Source organism: Empidonax traillii, unplaced genomic scaffold, assembly GCF_003031625.1.
Source record: "Empidonax traillii isolate 1590-97213 ecotype Southwest subspecies unplaced genomic scaffold, ASM303162v1 scaffold38:size1800464, whole genome shotgun sequence".
Classification (NCBI taxonomy): Eukaryota; Metazoa; Chordata; class Aves; order Passeriformes; family Tyrannidae; genus Empidonax; species Empidonax traillii.
In genome coordinates this window covers 470,259-483,745 of record NW_020955231.1, presented here as the reverse complement: position 1 = coordinate 483,745, position 13,487 = coordinate 470,259, and the positions used below count along the sequence as shown (strand labels likewise).

At 40.3% G+C, this 13,487-nt stretch overlaps 1 long non-coding RNA gene across 1 annotated transcript in view; it reads right to left on the bottom strand.

The window, feature by feature from the left end:
- Positions 1-440: 440 nt before the first annotated feature.
- The window catches only part of LOC114054692, a 107,298-nt gene continuing 94,251 nt past the window's right edge, over positions 441-13,487 (bottom strand). Inside the window, exons 3-4 of the long non-coding RNA XR_003570546.1 lie at positions 13,107-13,265; positions 441-639 (exon numbers count right to left, since the gene is read on the bottom strand). This is a non-coding gene — a long non-coding RNA (uncharacterized LOC114054692). The remainder of the gene's footprint in view (positions 640-13,106; positions 13,266-13,487) is intronic.

Sequence of the window (13,487 nt, the reverse complement as noted above, 5' to 3'; positions counted from 1 at the left end):
GGGTCTGAAAGCAGGATTGAGTTGGCTCACTCATGGCTGGCTTGATTTGACCCTTGGAGGGCCAAATCCGTTGTTGGTTTAACTTCACTGATGAAAGAGGATTTCCACCAGGCATTGGATTGGTCTGGAAAGTTCATGAGTACAGCATGTAGTTTGACTTGGAAAATTAAAAGGAAAGCAGAATTATGCAAAAAAACTGGGCAGTCTAATCCTCTTCCACCACCATCTGTAGACCCTCATGCGAATGTACTGAATTACATTTGCCAAAGAGTTTCTTGTGTTGGTTGTTTTGATTTACAGTCGGTGGATGCATTGTAAAGCAGTATTATAGCCCAAGTCTAGTAGCTGACGTGGGGATTTATGTGGTGATATTATGCAGAAGAAAACCATCAATATTCATATAGATTCCATTAGACTGGACTATGCAGGAAACGCAAAAATTCTACCAATTATTTAATATTATGTTATTTGCAAAAAACAATTGCTGCTTTGTAGGAAGATAATGTGTGTAATGTGAAGGCAATTCCTCTTGTATATAAGTTCATCTCCATCTTCATCATGGTAGTTATTAAAACAGCCTCGTCTCATCCTGTAGATAAGGAACACGCTGTGTGTACTGTGCAAATCTCGTTGTGCTCACTGAAAACAAAACAATGTGTTCAATAAAGCACAGCACAAATTCAGAACCTGAGGGAACAGCCAAACCTTGGAAGTACCTTTTCCCCAACAGGCCAACAGTTGCTTTTTTATAGGTGGAAATTGTTTTATTTTATTTTTATTTTCCTTTAAACATTTTTACAGGAAAAAAATGAAAAAAGATTGGAGGAAGAAATCATTATGCAAAATCCAGTGAAGTCTGACTCAAAGCTCTCCTTGATTCTGCTGTCTCTTACAGTTCCCACACTTCTTTCTCACACCCTCTTTCCTTTCAATTTCTATCCCTCTCTTTTATTATTTCTCATTCCCAATGCACTTTTCTATCCAGGGAGGGAACAGCATTGTCAATATGGGAGCAGGTATCTGGGACCTCAAACTCCCCAGTTCTCTCTATAACTCTAGAAAAGCTTTGTCAAATCCAATTTCCCCCTCTACCTCAGTTCCAACCCTCTGTAAAATGGGAATAACAATAGTTTCTAGTTCACAGGGGGATTGTGCAGCTGAATCAATTAGCACTGCCTCAGTGCTCTGAGATTCTGGATAGAAAATTCTATCAAACTGTTAAGTATTATTGTGAATAATAATTAATGTTTCCACTACATTTCTCTCTTTCCCTTTTTCTCACAAATCATCCTTTGTTTCTTTATTCTTCTTCTTAGCTCTCCCCTCACTTCTTTCTTCTCCTATCATTCCTAGTTTTGCTGTTATGTTTGCTTTATCTAATGGACCAAGCAGAAATGTGAGACTGGATGTCCTTCTGTCTCCACTTGATCATGGGGGAAGAATCTCCGGAGTTCTCAAATGCCATGCTTGGCAACAGGGACCATGGCATTTAAAACTGGCAGCACTTTTGAGTCCTGTTCTCTGAAGCTCCCGTGTCCTTTTGGTCCAACAGGATGTGGGGCAAGACACAGGAAGGGGTTGCATGAGGTGGATGCATTAAAGCTAACATTGCTGTGGCCTGTAAATCTGCTGGGGAGGGTTGGTGGCAATGAGCCCTGCTGTGGAAACAGAAGTTTGCATGCTTTCTGACCCATCAGTAGCAAGGAATCAACCTCAAGAGTATGACTTCAGAATTAATCACAACATGAATGTGAGGACGTTAAACAAACAAGAAAAGGAAAACAAAAAATCCTGCATCTCTTTCTTCTCTTGAGTATATAATTATATATGCATATTAACATTTTCCTTAAGGAATTTTTAGTTTGCTGAACTGTTGGAAGAAAACCACCCTTTTGTCCCTAAGGAAAAGCACCCCTCTGGGCAAAGAAATAAGAATCATAGCTGAGCTGCCCCCTTTGGCACTGACAGAGTGAGGGCTTCTGAGGGACCCACAAATACCACAGTGTGCTTTCTTGACTGGGCCCAGGACAGTGGCAGACTTGCAAAGCAGGAAAGAAGGACCAAACTGACAATTACAGAACTGATGACAAATCCAACAATAGAGCAGCTCTGCTGATGATCTCCAGACTAAGCCAGACATGAGACCGTGGAGGGGAGGGGGCCAGTGCCAGGTGCAGGGTCACATCCATTCTAGGCTGCTGCAGCCCCTCTTGGCTTTTCCTCATCACTTCAGTTCTGTTTGACCATTTTCTTTTCTCTTTTTGTGCACATGAGAAATAAAAGCAATTTTTTTTTTTTTGTATGTCATTTTTGTGGCTTCTGGCTTGTTTCTCGTTCCCTCTCCTACCCTCTCTCCCTGCCTCCTCAGCACTTCACTCTCCAGTAGATTCCCCTTGAGATCTCTGGGATGTTACATTTGTTGCACCTCACACCCTTGGGGCACTACGTAAACAACACCGTGAGTGCTAACAACCACCACGCTGGGTGATGGAAGGCACTGCACATACTTGCAACACCCCATAGCACAATCCGCCCTCTGAGTTTCCACCAGCCCCCAAACGCTCCTATTCATTGCCAGCAGGACTCCCTCTTCTGTTGATCTCACTCTATTGACTCCCAGTGATCCATAACACATCAGGTGTTCCCAGATAGTTCAAAAAATCAAAAAAATCAAAATGCCACAACATCAGAAAGATGTGGGGTGAACTCCAGAATCTCCTTCCCCTTTATGTCTGTTTCCCCTTAGCCCCAACTGAAGATGAGCAAAACCTGCCCAGTGTGCCTCCAGGAAGATTTAAAATCTCAAATCATCCCTGATGCTCCATCAGAGCACTGAAGGGGCTGTGTGAGAGGTCTCAGTAAAAAGAGGGTGGCTGACAGCTCTCAGGTCTTACTCCCACTTCTCTGCTACCCTAATTTTAGTTTCACAAGAGTAATTCTGGTGGGCTGATGTTTTATTATAGCTTGCTCTCTCTTAATCTCTGTCTTGGTTAACTGGGGTGCACAACCAAATGCAAGTCATTAATAACCCATTCTCCAAGCTATTCATCAATCACCTAACAGCTGGGCATTATATTAAGGTATGCTATAAACATACCAAATACTGAGGTATTCACTCAATTTTTCCTCAGTTAAGCATTAATTCTCCAGGAAGTCATATGCAGTTTAAGGTCACAGAGGCAGAGTAAAAATGTAGCAATGAGTCAGGTTAGACTAAATCAATTTTGCTCCTACAATTTTTAGTCGTTAACAAATATTTTCACAACAGCTCATGAAAACCAGCGGGCCACATGTTCTGCCAGTGCGTGTGTATCTTAAAGAAAGCCTGTGCAGAAGTGTTGTCATGAAATCAAATGCTTTCACTCATCAGAGACTTAAAACATTTTCTTTTGTTTCATTTTCTATTTTCCTTTGCAGTATTAATAGAATAGGCTGAAAATCCTCCAAAAGAACATTTTCCATAAGTGAAAGTCAATTTGTTGAAATTCAAACAGACTGTAAAAGCAATTCAATTTTCACAACACTGCAGCAAAACTGCCTGGCAACTATCCTGAAGTCAAAGGCCTCAGGTTTCCAGGGTCTGCTGCCTATGAGATAGACAAGCCTGGGATGTGATGCAGGGACAGGTTTGAACTCAAAATTGGAACAAAACAGGATTCCAAAATTCTGAAATCTTCTATGCATCAGAATTCTCCTTCTCTACCAAAGTTTAGGGAAAAAGATTCAAAGAGCAAATTGATAGATGAAGTCCTAGACGTTAAATTGACTGGAATCAAAGGAAATTACTAATGTATGTTCGCTGTCAGAGGTGAAAGACAGGCTAAGAATCAACAGATAGATGTGTCAAAAGAAAAGAAAATGGATTTTTGAAATTCATTCTGGTAAAATAATCTTAGAGGAATGATTTAGAAACTAGCATGATCATCTCATTTGTATCACACTTTATACAGCCCAGAGATCTTCAATCTGACATCCCTGCGTAAATCTCCATAACTGATTGTAGAACTACAGTAAAACTTTTGCAACTTTCAAGAACTTCTATTTCTTGCAAACAGAAATACTTGCATGAAAGAGCTATTTCTACCACTTCAATTAGTATTATGTTCCTTTAATAATCCTGCATAATCAATGGGAGTTCTCAGTGTGAAAATGTTATGTGATAAACCTAAAAAGAGCACCACAGTCTGTCTCCTAATGAGGAAAATATCGTAAGAGTTTATGCAACGCTAACTAAAGAAATCCTCTTTATGATTACTCTGACAAGAAAAATAAAGAAAAGTTTGAACATTCTGAGATGATGACAACCTTCTTTAAAAATAAATACACTCTTTAATGAGCTGTAGGCAAGGAAAGATAATACACATCTGAAAGTGTTAACTGATGTATTGGATGAATTTACTGGACACACAACCAATTCCAAAAAACAGTAAGGACTTGGGGAGCGGCAAAAATGAAAGAACAGCAAAAGTGGCATCAATGTTTTAAAGGATCCTGAAAACTATAATCCAGTAAATCTATATGATGATGTTTTTATCAAAAGGAAAATACTTTAAAATATTAAGAGAAGGATCAGCTCACTAAACAAGTAGTGGTTAACGAAGATATGCATAGTAAACAGTCTGTACACGAATCCTTCTCTGCTTTAGAAGAAAGCTGGGAATATCCTGAGGACAGTTAACTTACTTGATTCAGAAGCTGTCTGAAGTGAAGCAAAGGAAGTTTGAGACTGTATTTTAGCCCCTCCTATTCAAAAATCATGAACGAAGTACGCATAAAAATCACAAGATTGACTGGAAATCATGTAAAACTTGTATACAACACCAGATATAATTTTGTATATATGTATATTTATATACATGTATATAAAATAAATACAAAATAACTTTTAACCGAAGTGTTCTCCAGACATCTATAGCTACACTTTTAATGGTGCCTCTTCCACTGTAAGAGTCAGAAATTCTCGTGAAATTCACTTCTAGTGAAAAGGAAGTATCTCACTGCATCACAGTGACCCTGTGGTCTAGTGCTTTTGGAAGCAGCTCAAATGTCACAAGACCTGGAAATGGCCCAGTAACTCCTGGCAAGGCTGAGCTGGTCTGATACCAAAGCTTATTGAAGACTTAGGTTTTTTCCTGTCTTCTGTTGTGTGACATTTTGGTGGAAGATGCCCACCCAAAGCATGTTTGATAATTTCAGGTTCAGAACTCTACCTGAAAATTAATTCCATGGCAGATGCTTGTAAAGGACCTTTTTCCACTGGTCCTTATCCCTGCAGCCTGAGAACCCCTCTTGTCAACCCTGGCTGCTTCTTGCAACCCCTGCCTCCTTGCCCCGCCTTCTACCTTTTCCTTCAAGATCTCTTTCCATGCCCTGCCAGTTCTGCCCCAGGCATTTTGACCCCTGGTATTGTCCACCAAGTGGAAAACATGTATTCTCTGTGCATTCCCTTCCTCCTTCTCTGCTTCGTACCCTCTCAGGTATGAACCCTCACATGTTCCCTATACACGCTGGGGAGACTATCCAGTACCCCACATTCCCTGCTCAGGTACTACTAGCTTCTCCACACATATTCAGAAGACCTTCTCTGTCCTCACTGTTTCTGTTGCCCGTTACCACCATGACAGGAACACCAGGTTTCAGGGGAGAGGTGATATTCATCTTCACTACAGGCTGCGTAACTTTCTGCCATCAGAGTTTGTAAGTAAATGCTGACCACCTGAAACTGCAATGGCTGTGGCTTCTGTCCCTCAGAGAAAAGCTGTAAGGGATCATTTTTGTGTTTTGTTTTGGGTTTTGTTTGGTTGGTTTTTTCCAAACTGAAAGAGGGTAGGTCAAGATTAGATAGTAGGAAGCAATTCTTTACCGTGAGGATAGTGATGCACTAGAACAGGTTGCCCAGAGAAGTTGTGGATGTCCCATCTCTGGAAGTGTTCAAGGCCAGGTTGGACAGGGCTATGATCAACCCGATCGAGAGGGTGACATCCCGGCCCAATGGCAGAGGAGTTGGAACTAGATGATCTTTAGGGTTCCTTCCAACCCAAACCATTCTATGATTATATAATATCCTTCAACCTGAGACCAATTTTAAACACGTCCTGCTGAACACTTAGGAAAGGAATACAAACACAACCCACACAAGAAAACCCAAATGGTGTAAGACACTTGGGTGTAAGAAGTGTGACACTTCACACAAATAGAGAACCTCTTTGCATAGAAGAAAGAACTATCTTTCATTCACGTCAGCATCCATGAGAATGCAGTTTTAACAACAGAGCTGCATTTGGAACCTCCTTAATACTCCAGCAATGGTTAGTTACAGCACCTAGCTAATAAGGCAGCTTCCACATATACAGTTTTCAGACTCATATACGAAAGTCAAATCATTGCTAACAAGCAAATCAATTCAAAGCTCCTTATTTTCATGCTCCTTTCTCTAACATCAAGACCAGTAATTTTTAACTTATGTTTTTAAAATATCTAGCTCATTTTTAAGGAAACTGCTTCTAATGTAACTGAGGAAAGTGAGCTTGTGGACTTAGATGCACTGCATTGGCACCTATTCTTCTACTGACTGTTTTTTGCTCTTACTGCTTGCTAATTGAAAAAGATTGAAAATCACTTCTCTAGATATGATTCAAATCTCAGAACTTCACATAAAATCCAAATTTCTACCAAGCAACATCTAGGTAACAGCTGTCTAATCCATGGGGAAAATTTATATATCCTATCCCCCTGTTAAAGCTGAGTAGAAATAGGATAATAGTTTGCTAACACTATCAGCTGAGACAACCTTTTGTCTCAATCAGACACAGTCCACACTCAGAAGGTCCCAAACAGACTCTGCACAGAATCATTTTCCTTAAATGTCATGAGTTGCCTATTTTAAATTGAAAAGTCCCAGAGAAAAAAACAACAGTAAAAGAATTGAGCCAAGGCTGTAAAGTTGGGTGCTCAGAAGTTAGTAAGTGCCAGAATACACGAAGACTGGATAGAACTCTGCAAGCAATGTGCCAGAGGGAACAGGAGAGAAATTAAATGAACTTGTCATACTTTCAGCTCTCTAACTTTGTAGAGACTATTAGTAACACAGGGTAAGATTAGCACAAGAGGTTTGCACCACCATGAACAGAAACTCCTTGTACACTCCCTACCATCCACCTTTGTCTAGCCATCCATTTACATCACGCAAGTGTAATACGCTAGCACGTTAAATTTGCTAATAAACCAGGATGTGAGCATGTTATAGCTACTTAGTATTCAGTTTGCTCTTTTATAAATGATTTGGTAGAGAATCAGGCCCTCCTCTCCCTCTCTAGCTGACTCTCATCTGATTCTAATTCAATTTCTCTGCCTATTGTTTATTTCACCGCTCCCCTGTGAAGTGTCAAATGCTGATGTTCCGTCAGCCTAGAACTGTCGTTTATATTTGTCATTCAGTCCTTGTTAAAAAATAAAACAGGACTGTGCCTGCCTTGGAGCGCTCTGCCTGGGAATTCCCTGTGGTAAAATTAGTCCATTTAGATGGAAAGTTTTGTGTCACTCCCCTGTCTAAATTGGCAGATCTGGCTCTTTTGCAAAAACCAATAAACTGTGAACCTTGATGCATCTGTCAATCAAACTCATCTTTCGTGAGCAAAGCCAGATGACAACAAAAGCTGGGTAGGCTCCTCCGATTGGTTCTTCTCATTTAGGCATATCAGGAGGCACCTGTCACTCCTCTGGCTCAGCATCATGCTCAGAGGGACTCCATTCATGGAGAGATGAAGCCTTATTGGGGGCTGGGTTGGGGCTGGGATGGGAAAGGAGAAAGGGGGAGTTTACCCTTCTCACTTTCAATACAATCTGCAGCTTGGCTCCTTCCTCACAGCTCTGGTGAGAGGCAAGAAACTGGCATCACCTTTTGTTCTGGAAATGCTTTTCTAACATCTTAAGTGAATGCTTTAATTTCTTAAAATGTGTAGGTTTTCTGGTAACTAAAAGGGTGCAGCAGGAGCAGTAAATGTGACATGCTACATCCCTGGGGCTCTGGAAATGGAGCCACAATACCACAGAGGAGAGACAAGAGCCCAAACCCTTTCCAAAGGTGCTATGTGTACCCTGCCTATCTGGTCACCCACTGAAGAGAAGCAGAGAAGGTATTTCTACCTGTCTGCTGGGAAAGAAAGGGATTGCAGACTGTTTGCACGTCAAGGGATGCTTTTCATATAAAGGCATAAAAGAGGAAGAAAATGCCAGTAAACAGCAATAGCAGGCACAGAATAGCTCACACCATGGTGCTTGAGAGGAGCTGGGGTACTTAGGAGCTGGTGATACGTACAGGAATGATCCCCCAAAAAATCAGACTTCAAAGGACATCTCAACTTGTCCAGTTTGCACTGGAAAATTCTGAACTCCGACGTCTGCCTCCAAAAAGTGTACCAAATTTTTACTAATTGTTCCTTTTGCATTCAAAAACCAAATTTAACCTAATTTTTTGAAGTGTACTTATTTGTATTAGATTGCCACTGAACCAGTCTTCTTCCACAGAGCTGATGCTTGATGATGGATTTATGTTGCCTCTTAGGTACCCCATCACAAATCTCATCTCAGGTACCTGTATTTTCTCCTTCTACTTTGTTTTGCTCAGAACAGCTCTGCCAACATACGTCACTTACACTGTTTGCAGGTATCACTGTAATTGGCTTTGGCAGTGCAGTAGCCAACCAGTTCACTCAAAATCAGAATACCATACATGACTATTTCTCACAGTTGCCTTACAAGTCTCATCAAAGTTTTGTTCCTTTGCTCCAGTTACAGGATATATAAGATGGAAATCTCAGCCTTCATAAAACAGTTGTGAGTTCATTTGGTTCTACCATCCCATTTCAATTACAGGCTCAAAAATACAAGACAAAAATAAAAACAAACAGCAAAAAAGCTCTTTATGACATTTAAGTTCATGTCATTATTCTTGCAGGTGGAGGATAACAGTTCTTGCTTACTGAGTGGTTGAGACTTGGCATACAAAGTACTTATTTTCGTGTGAGAGATGAATCTGGTAAAACATTTACCAGGTGATGCTAGTTAGCATTCATATACACATTTCCTGGGCTACACATATAAGGTCAAAAAACAATCTGTACATCCTTATTTGGGGCCTTGAAAAGTCTGCTAAAAGACTGCTTTTAGCAAGCAGCTTACTCTGAATGAATACACAAAGTAGCATAGCCAAAGGCTACAGTCACGGAAAGAAACATTACAGTCCCTCTGTACTGTGACTATGAACCATATTAATATCACCGACAGATACCAAGACAACAACTCTGTGTGTTACACACTGTACAAAGTAAGACATCATTCCTGTCCTGACCAACCCATTTATCATTAGATAAAACTGAAAGGGAAAGAAAGTCATTCAGTGCTGCTCACCTGATCATTCACAGAAAAGGACCAATACATAAATTTCACCAGCCATACCAGCACACTGAATCCTCCTGCCCTTTATGCAGGTATGGATAAAAGCAAACGGGACCATCATCAGCTAGCCCTAGGTAATTCTTCTTCCCCAAAATTCTTGGGAAAGTAAATGAAAGAAAAGATAATCAATTTTCAACACAGGTTTTCTGCCTGCTTCATCATTTTCTGGCAGGGGAATACACACACATATCGTAAAAAATGTCTAAGCAAATGAGTTGGAAAATGCTGTGACAAAACAGAAGAGAAACTTTAAGTTGCTGCATATTAGAAATAGAGTGCTAACAAATAGGTCACAGAAGCACACCCAACAGCCCAAATAATGGCCACAAAACTTTTAATTCGGGGAGACGCTTGGCCAAGATACCCAGAAGCAGCTCTCTAAAATGTAACCCATATGTAACCTGTACTCAGGTATCTAACCAAACACCACAAGTTTCCCAGAATTACCAATAGCCCAGCACTTTCCCAGACCATGAGCATCTTTGCTTGTTGCAGATGAACACAGGAGTGGAGTGTGATTTCCTTCCATCATTTGTTCCCATCTCAGTACCCTACTTTGACGGTTCACTGGCCAAAAACTATTAGAAACTGGCAAGTATTCTGGACTGCATATTCTTTTTTTTATTCAGTTTCACCTTTGTCAGAATATTCTAAAGGCTCAGTTTCTGCAGTTGGGACCAGCTCCTCAAAAGGGTTCAAATGTGAGCTAGGCATGTTAATATGTACAGTTCAGTATTTTTACTACAAGACTTTGAGAAATGTTTGGACACTCAGTTGTACACTACAACTGCCCTTTAGCTTTTAGGAAATTTTTTGTAACATCTTTTGCTAAAGATCCCCAAAAAATTATCCATCATTTTTTCTGTATCTAATCAGACCTGAGATTTAATGAATTAATTTATTTTTAACTTGCCCTTCTTTGAAAAGTCTCTTCTAAAGTCCATTAAGAAAACTCCTCCCCTGTTCTTCTACCAGCTAGGATACATATTCACCATTCAACTTCTTTTAAAGTTTTAGTATAAATCAGAAGGGACTTAAGTTATACCCTATGCTCCAGACATTTAATTTTGCTCCCCCTTCTGTCTGTATCAGGCGACCACTCTCCCTAGATTTAGGGCATTACTGTCTGTAGCAGGAATCCTCTTGCTGCTTTGTGTTTGCACAGCAAATGTAGTGGGCTCCTGGGCCACACCTGAGGTCTCAAAGACCTACCGTGAAATAAACTGAACAGCAAAATATTTGGGGGGAAAGGCCACAAAGCATCGTTCCTGTGAAACATCCTGGTGATGTTGAACATTTCTTCTCCTTGAAGGTGAATTCTGTGGAATTACTGACTTCCCAGAAAATCCTGCCCTGTATCAAGGTGCCACATGTGAAGTTCTCACCAAAAGGAGGGGGAGAGAGAGGAAACAAAACTAAAGGGAACTCAGAACAGTCTTTGATTCTGGAAACCTGGCACAGTCTTTATTGATATCTCCCATGTTGTCATATGCACCTTTCTAATTTTGCCTTTGAGTATAGCTTGTCTATTTTCACCCATTATTGTTCGTTTATTCATGTGTTTTACCTCTTCATATGTATTTTACTTGGCTGACACAACAAAAGCAAAAAAAAAAAATCAATAACGTTTTATTTGCTCTGAAACCTTCTCGCCTTTGCAGACCAAGACTGAGCACACACTTCACCTATTCCCTCAGAAAAAAGGGACACACCAGAACATTTGGGACCCCTGGTGAAGAATGTGGCAGGGCAAGGCAAATGTTTACGTGGTCATATCACAGGGCTGGGCTTCATTGTTTTTGTGGTTCATTCAAAGGTGACTAGGAGGCTTTTTGGAGTCCTTCCTTCTGAGTTAGTCATAAATCAGCAAAGCTACTAGGTTTGTGTCATCTCAGAATTACAAAGGCTTTAATAAAGGAAAATTAAAGCTCTGATGTATTTCTTCCCTTTCACAACCTCTCAAAATACCGAGAAGTTGAGCCTGGATTATTTGGTTACTTGCACACAGAACTGTGTAGTGGTGGCAGTGGATCAAGGGTTGGACTTGATGATCTCAGAGGTCCTTTTCAACCCATACGATTCTACGAACTGAGTGTGGGGTTTGTGCAATACATATCTGTGTATTGTAACAGCGAGTGTCAGAGCCCACATTAAATGGCCAACCAAAAGCCTCCAAAGGCAGTTGGAATCTTAGACTACTAAGTTTGGTTTATGCTCCTGAACAGCCCTTTATTTGCCAAAACAGACACTCAGTTTGAAATTCCCCGTGCTGCCAATAGAGGAGATACTGACAAAAATCATACAGTAGCAAAAACTTCCTTATGCTCCTTCTCCTCAGATATAAGTGTTGTGATTGCAGGTTCTCTCACTTTGTCCTATTAACCCTATTTGAAAGTGACAAAAGGGTGGTGAATCTGTAAGCCACTGATCATTTAATTTGCTTATCAAACATGGAAGATGTTTTTCCTCACACTGTTTCTCCCTAGGCACACAAAACTAGTGAGCGGTCTAACATGGCTTCCTCCTAAACTGATAAACCTTGACAAAAAAAATGGCAGAATTCTAGTTTCAGTTAGCAGGGCCAAAATAATAACAGCTATTTTTTCTGCCATCCATCCCCACTGTATTTTCGCCCCAAATGAGCTCTTCTTGGCATCTCTTATTCAAATCCTAAACAAGTCACCTAAGATAACAGCCCAGACTGAAGCCAAAGAGAGGAGAAAATAGTCCTTAGAAGAAGAGATGGAAACAGTTTAAAAACAAAAGCACTAGCCATACTTCCTCCAAGAAGGATTTCATGTGCCTTGAATAAACACAGTGCAAAAGAGCCCCTTCATGCTATTCTCTGGGCTGCCAAAGTAGCAGACTGCTACTCACAGAAGTTTCTTCTATGAATTCAGGCGTGACTCCAGTGTTTGAAAATACATGATATTGATAGCAATCAACTTGTATATGCAATCAACTATGGTTCTCAACTTGAGCAATGAGATTTTACCTTTCTGACCAAAGTTACTACCTTTTCTCAATCCTACAGGATGTTTACCTACATTGAGGATAACTCCCTCAGACTCATTGGAGATTTCCTATCAAGCTCAGTTAAAGCTTCAGTATTGGTATGACATATTACTTGTGCTGTGCTAAAGAAACTGACTACAAATGTCAATGAGAATCTGTCAGTTCTGTTCATGACTGAGTATCCACTTGGCTGTGAGATTAGTCCCCTGAATTTCTTTTTACTAGCCATAAACAGAGTTGGTTAAAGACAAATCACTATGCAGACCACTGCCATGTCTAGCCATTTATTGAGGTCTCCTGCTTGAATCATAAGCACACCAGAAAGCAGAGATCTCTTATCTTCAAGCAACCACACTAATTCTTCCTTACAAGTCTCACATGACTACAAAAACTCTTGTTTATGATGAGATTGTCTACAGCTTTCTGTAAGCTTCCATTCCAGATTAATCACTACATAAAGAGACATAACATTGTTATTATTTTCTCCACCAAGTACACAAGTCTTTACATAGTTCTTCAGGGCTCCAGGCAGAAATCTTAGCTGCACCATTCACTCAAAGATCTTTCCAAATTCAAATGCTATGCATGTCTTCAGGAATTTTCTGTTCAGTTTTACAATTGTGCCATTTTCTTACCTTTATCTGTGCTCAGTGTAGTTCGTTGCTGGGCTGCTCAGGCATCCTTTGACCTCTGCATCCCCTGGTGTCAAAAAGACTCTTAATTGGAATTCATCAAAACGGTTCCTGAACACTCCCCAGAAGACAAGCCAGAGGCTTCCTTAGCAGAACCAGACTCTGCAGGTCACAAGAACATAAGAAAAAAATGACACTTGATTAGATTACAAAGCAGCAAATTCAAAGCTGATTAAATTTTTTCCCCAACAGTTTATATTTTGACCAACTGAACCTGTAACCAAAGGAATTCTATGATACCTGAAACGATGGGACAGTTTTATAGGTAGAAAATAATCCAGGGTTATGAACATTAACAGGCATTCTGGAAAACTATGAACATTT